This window comes from Chrysemys picta, chromosome 12, assembly GCF_011386835.1.
Source record: "Chrysemys picta bellii isolate R12L10 chromosome 12, ASM1138683v2, whole genome shotgun sequence".
Taxonomy (NCBI): Eukaryota; Metazoa; Chordata; order Testudines; family Emydidae; genus Chrysemys; species Chrysemys picta.
In genome coordinates, this window is record NC_088802.1 from 27,664,460 (window position 1) to 27,670,704 (window position 6,245).

At 51.7% G+C, this 6,245-nt stretch overlaps 1 protein-coding gene across 3 annotated transcripts in view; it reads right to left on the reverse strand.

Annotated features, from left to right (window-relative positions):
- LOC101935793 (zinc finger protein 501-like) overlaps positions 1-3,645 on the reverse strand; it is a 28,459-nt gene extending 24,814 nt beyond the window's left edge. For 2 of the 3 annotated variants that reach the window (XM_065562473.1, XM_065562471.1), the window contains exon 1: positions 3,069-3,367. The gene's annotated coding sequence lies outside the window, so the exon portion shown is untranslated. Of the gene's footprint in view, positions 1-3,068; positions 3,368-3,454 lie in introns of those variants that run through there. The other variant, XM_065562472.1, reaches the window with a different exon arrangement.
- Positions 3,646-6,245: the final 2,600 nt, after the last annotated feature.

Sequence of the window (6,245 nt, forward strand, 5' to 3'; positions counted from 1 at the left end):
ATCTCTTTTCTCTGGCCCCTTCTCAAAAGCAGACTATGTGTATTTTCCTCCAACTTTCTAAAATATTCACCCCTGGACAGAGAATTTCATCCCTAAAGATGAACATAGGAATTGCCAGAGCGCATGAGTCCCAAAATGCATGTAGTAAAAAATGATGGGGTCTAAATTAGCTTTTACCACTCAAGAAAGAGATCTTGGAGTAATCATGGATAGTTCCCTGAAAACATCCACTCAATGAGCAGCAGCAGTCAAAAAAGCGAACAGAATGTTGGGAATCCTTAGGAAAGGGATAGATAATAAGACAGAAAACATCATATTGCACACATATTGAATAGTGTGTACAGATATGGTCACCCCGTCACAAAAATGATATATATTGGAATTGGAAAAGGTACAGAAAGGGCAACAAAAATGATTAGGTGTAACCACCAGCTTCCATGTGACGAGAGATTAATAAGACTGGGATTTTTCAGCTTGGAAAAGAGACAGCTAAGGAGGGATATGATAATACATCATGACTGGTGGGGGGTGGGGGGAAAGTAAATACGAAAGCTTTATTTACTCCTTCTCATATCAGAACAACTAAGGTCAGCAAATGAAATTAATAGGTAGCAGGTTTAAAATAAACAAAAGGAAGTATTTCTTCACACAACACACAGTCAACCTGTGGAAGTCTTTGCCAGAGGATGTTGTGAAGGCCAAGGCTATAACAGGGTTCAAAAAAGAACTAGATATGTTCATGAAGGATAGATCCATCAATGGCTTATTAGCCTGGATGGGCAGGGATGGCGTACCTAGCCTTTGTTTGCCAGAAGCTGAGAATTGGCAACAGGATGGATCACTTGATGATTGCCTATTGTGTTCATTCCCCCTGGGGCACCTAGCATTGGCCACGGTTGGAAGACCGGATACTGGTCTAGATGGACCATTGGTCTGACCCAGTCTGACCATTCTTATGCGTGTATTATAAGCATCTGAAAAGGGTCCTTTAGACTAAAATTTTGCACCCAACCCTAATCATCACTGTGTGCTCCAGCGGTTACGAAAGAGCAGGATAAAAGGAGCCACATTGGGGAATCTCCTCTGACACTGTCCCCAGGGCAGCACATCCCCCACAGCAGTGTGGGACCAGGCAAAGGCAGGAACTGGCTCTTCCTTTTCCTACTCCTCACCTTCTCCCCAGAAAAGTCAATCTGCCCCAGGGTGCTGCAGTGAATGGAGCTGGGCAGGGCTGGTAGCTGGGAACTTCCCTCCCCACTTTTTGTTCCTACTTCCCTTCCAGTTTCTCCCCATCTCCCTCCTGCCCCCTCTCCCCTCCCCTTGGGCTGGGAAACTTGGTCCCTGGCCCAGCCCCAGGGTGTTCGCTTTCCCAGAGCTGGCACTCAGAGGAGCAAAGCCTGGGGGGGGGGGGGCTGTCAGGGAGGGCAGCAGTGCTGTAACTTGAAGACCAGGGCCAGCTCCAGGCACCAGCTTAACAAGCAGGTGCTTGGGGCGGCCAAGGGAGAGGGGCGGCACGTGCGGCAATTCGGGGGCGGCAGGTCCCTCACTCCTTCTAGGAGCAAAAGACCTGCCGCCGAACTGCCGCCGCCGCCGATGATCGCAGCTTTTTTTTTTTTTCCCCCTCAATTGCTGCCGCCGGTCGCAATTGCGATCGTGGCTTTTTTTTTTTTTTTTTGCTTGGGGCGGCAGAAATGCCGGAGCCAGCCCTGATGAAGACCCCCAGGAGCTGAGATGGGGCGAGGAGGGGCTGTTTCTGCAGCATCACTTTCCTGCCAGGTGTTATGTGAAAAACTGCTATCTGACTTAATTTGCTATTTAGGGTGTACTGAACATGCTCAGTAACATCTGCTGAAGTCACTGCCCCTTCATCATGCCCTTACTTGGCATCAAATTCTGTGGACTGCTTTTTACAGGGGTTAAAAGGAGGAAATCAGAGGAGAGGGGGCCAGGATCTGGGCAGAGGGCAGAAATTCACTGGCCGGGGGGGGGGGGGGGGGGGGCTCAAGCAGCTGGAGGCAGGGTTGGGATAGGGGCTGAGGGGCAAAATCAGGAATTGGGGGGAGGAGCTGGAGTTAAGCCCAGGGGTAAGGCACTGCCAGAGAGTGACTGAGGACAAAACTCCAGCAGAGGCAGGGAGCAAAAGTTACCCAGGTGGATTGAAACACCAGTATTTGCAAAAAATAGAATGGGGACCCACAGAGAAGCTTTTTGACCCCCGCCCCCCAGGACAGTGCATCTCAGCATGGGGCTTCCCAGCGCTGGGTTCTTAAAGACACAAGCATCCCAATGCCTAGTCACCTCAGCTCCTTGCTAGCTGATGTAACCTACTGAGGCGTTACATGAGACTTGATTCAGTGAAACATTTTACATATACACCCCTCAGAAACAAAGAATCCCTTATCAGTTTATATGGCTGCATAAAGTCTCTGAGCAGTTCACAGATTTTTCTTGTCTGTTGCTGGGATTCCCTGAATTGAGCTCCCTTCCTTGTAATCCATTTTAAATATACTTTGGCTCCTTTAAATTGATTACTTTTAAAATGTTATTTTCATTACTTGTAGCCCTTCATCATTTACCTTTGTTATCATTGTGAAGATGCATGTCATTGTGCTATTTAATTTATATTTTAATAACAAATACTCATCAAAAATATGTATAAGCTGCATAATAAATTATGTGTAAATGACCTCACTCTATTAAGAGATAATTGATACATTTGTACACCAGGCAGGGCTGTTTGGAAGCTGAAGGCTTTATGCTTCCATCCCACACCACTGTCAAGTTTTTTCATCAGACACCCTCTGTTGCATAGAAAAGAACGCTAGTGTAGCCAGTGATGGCCAAAGGCAACCCATAGAGTTCTACAACCTGAGTGGTGGCAACTTCTGACAGAGGTAACCCCGTTAGTTACAATTTGCTACCCCTGGACCAGAAGATAGGAAGGGGGAGCGGTACCAAACCAGGACTAGTTTCTGCAAATAGCCTCACATATCAGTAATTGCTACTGCTAGCAAATCACGTTTTTCACACTACAGGCCCCAGCCCTTCCCCCGGGTCTCTCCCCTCACCTGCAGGCTCCGGCTCAGGGGCTGGTGTCGGCAGAGCCCGGGGCTGCCCCAGGGGCTGGTTCCAGGCACCGCAGAAAGTTCCCCCGGGCTGGGCACAGAGGGGAGTTAATGCAGGTCACAAACCCCACTGGGGAGCAGTAGCGGCTTAGCCCGGGCTCCCAGGTCACAATGGAACCAGCAGCAACAGCCTCTGAGCAGGAACTTCAGCCCCGGAGCTCCCCACCCATAGCAATAACCAGAGTCTCTCTCTGGAGCCTGCAGCTCCCTCCCCGAACACCCCCGTGCCCAGCCCCGAGATCAGCCCGGAGTGGGAACAGTGTAGCCCTGCCCCCTGTCAACCCGTCTCCCCGCCCCTCGCCTCTCTCCTCGCTGTTCCCCTGCCTCACCGCTGCAGAGCTGGTCACTGAACTGCTCTCCTTGGGTGGAAACCCCACCCGGCCCCAGATCTGCCCCGCCAAACCGAGTGCCAGGCGTGTGCCAGAGAGAGGCGAGCTGGCGTGTCCCGGAGCCCCCAAGCTGCTGCGCGCTGCAGGCCCACGGCAGCTGTGCTGAGCAGGGGCCAAGGCAGAAGCAGCTGGGGGTGGTTCTGGCTGGTTTGGGGGTGAGGGGAGTCTTTTTAGCTGGGTCCCCAGCAGGGGCTGAGCCGGGATTCCTGCATTTTAAAACACCCTCGTCTCCTGCTCGGGCTAAAGCGGAGCTGCTCAGCCGCTGCAGCGTGACTGGCAGGGGGTCAGGGAGTGCACTTGGGGTGCTGGGAGGTGTTGTAATGTTACAATCTGCAGCAAAGAAAATCTCCCCCCTCCCCGCACACCCTGACCCTCCATGGCCAAGTCATCTCTGCCAGCCTCTCCCGTCCCAATGCACACACCAGTGCGCTGCACAGGTGTGTCACTTAACACTTCTCTTTGTGTAGTACAGATAAGGGGGAGGTGCAAACCTTTCTGATTTTGGAGAAGAGCCATCAACCTGAGAAGGTGGTGACATTCTGGGCTAAAGAACCCAGACCTGGTCCCACCAAGGGCCTGAGGTGTTGTGATGCTCAGGCTTGCTATGCAATGAACCGGGAGAGGAAGGCACCTAAGAATGGATCCACAACAGCCAGCGCACCATGCAGGGGGCCATAGGTGCTGACTCCGTGGGTGCTCTGGGGCTGGAGGAGGAGCGAGGATGCAGTGAACTCAGTGTAGGGGGTGGAATGGGGTGGGAAGAGATGGGGCAGGGGTGGAGTGGGGGCAGGAAGAGGCAGGTCAGGTACAGCCTTGGGGGAAGGGGTGGAGAAGGGGTGGGGTCTGGGGTAGAGTCAGGAGGTTGATCACCCCCTGGCACATTGGAAAGTCAGAGCTTCTGCAAGGGTCATTTGTGATAAAGAGGCAGGAACCCGGTGGCTCTGGTGCCTCAGCTGTTCCTTGTGAGAATGAGTTCAGAGCCTCCTCACTCCACACAGTGACCGGTGGAAAAGGAGGATGCAAAGGTGATGTTCACCTTGTAACTTTTCTAGCAGTGGTTAGACCACTCAGCTGGGACCTGGGTAGGGTGACCAGATATCCCTTTCTTAAACAGGGCTGCCCAGAGGATTCCAGGGGCCTGGGGCAAAGCGATTTCAGGGGCCCCTTCCATAAAAAAAAGTTGCAATACTATAGTAACATGTATTTAGAAATGTAAAAAATAACCAGTGAAATACATTCAAAAATTAATTATGAAATACATTATTTAAAAACATTAAAAGCTTTAATTAGTATGTATACATTTACAATTACATAATGGGCTGTCACTGGGTGATGGTGATGACTGGTGCCAATGGGCAGTCGCTGCCTGGGGGTGGCGCTACTGTTGCCCAGGGCTGGGTGGGGTTATATTGGCGGCGAGTTATATTCTTTCGTGGTGCCCGGGCTCCAGGAATATTCAGGGCTGGGGGCCCTGCTCAAGACTTATCACACATCTGCCCACCTTTATGTGAATGAAGCTCCTTCTGATCTGACAGCTCAGGCATTGTCAGTTTCATCCAAAACAATTTACAAACTTGGAACCTAATACTGTAAACCCTTAATCATTCGATCAATCCCATTGAAGACAATGGGACTATTTGCATGACTATGGACCACTTTTGTGAATTGGTAAGAGTTTCAGTAGTCTGTTCCTATAAAGGAAGTTGAATCCCCAATTGAAATGCGATGTTTGGGTACAATACCATAAAGCAGTTTAGGACACAGTTCTACTTAAAATTTGTCTTTTATTAAATCATACATATGCTGAAATGGCTCCTCACCTCACTCCCATATTCCATATAAACAGACTGCATATTACATATGTGGGGGGGGAGTGAGTAGTTAAGCATGTTGATGTTTGTATATACAAAGGGGGGTGTCAGAGGGGATGGGGAGAGTGTGGGGACCTTGGGCAGGGGGCGGGGTGGGGAGGAGTCACATGGACGGTCATGTGGGGAGATCATGTGTCCCCCCTTGTGTCCCTCCCATGAGTGCAGTACCGACAAGAAATGATTTCTACTTGCATCACTGAGAGGCTCCCAAAGATCCCCGAAGGCAGCAGAGTCAGTGAGACGGAATGTGGGGCTGGTCTTGGCAGGGAAAGGGTTAACACGGGAGGGGTTGCCCCAGGCAGGGCCAGCTCCAGGCACCAGCGAAGGAAGCAGGTGCCTGGGGTGGCCCATAGAAAGGGGCAGCACTCCGTCCGTTGTTGGGGCGGCACGTCCAGGTCTGTGGCAGCAATTCGGCGGCAGGTCCTTCTCTCCCTCTCTTCCTCTTCGAGGGGCTGGGAGCAGCTCAATCAGGTTTTTCTTTCTTTTTTTTTTTTTCCTTCTTCGCCGCTTGGGGCAGCAAAAAAAATGGAGCCGGCCCTGGCCCCAGGGCTCTGCTGGGACTGAGGGACAGGGACAGGTCCCCAGGCAGGGGCAGCGCAGGCTGGAGTGGGGCAGAGCACAGGGAGCAGAGGGTGAGAGGAAGGGACCAGCCCCTGGTTCTTCATTCTCCAGGCTGGGTATGGTGCTGGGAGAGATAGATGTGAAACTCCTGCCAGCCGGGGATCCAACGCCCAGGATCTAACTTAGGGTTACCATATTTCAGCAAGCAAAAAAGAGGACGGGAGGAGCCCCGCCCCTGCCCCTCCCACTTCCCGCCCCCCCAGAACTCCCAACCCTCCCCCCGTTCCTTGTCCCCTGAC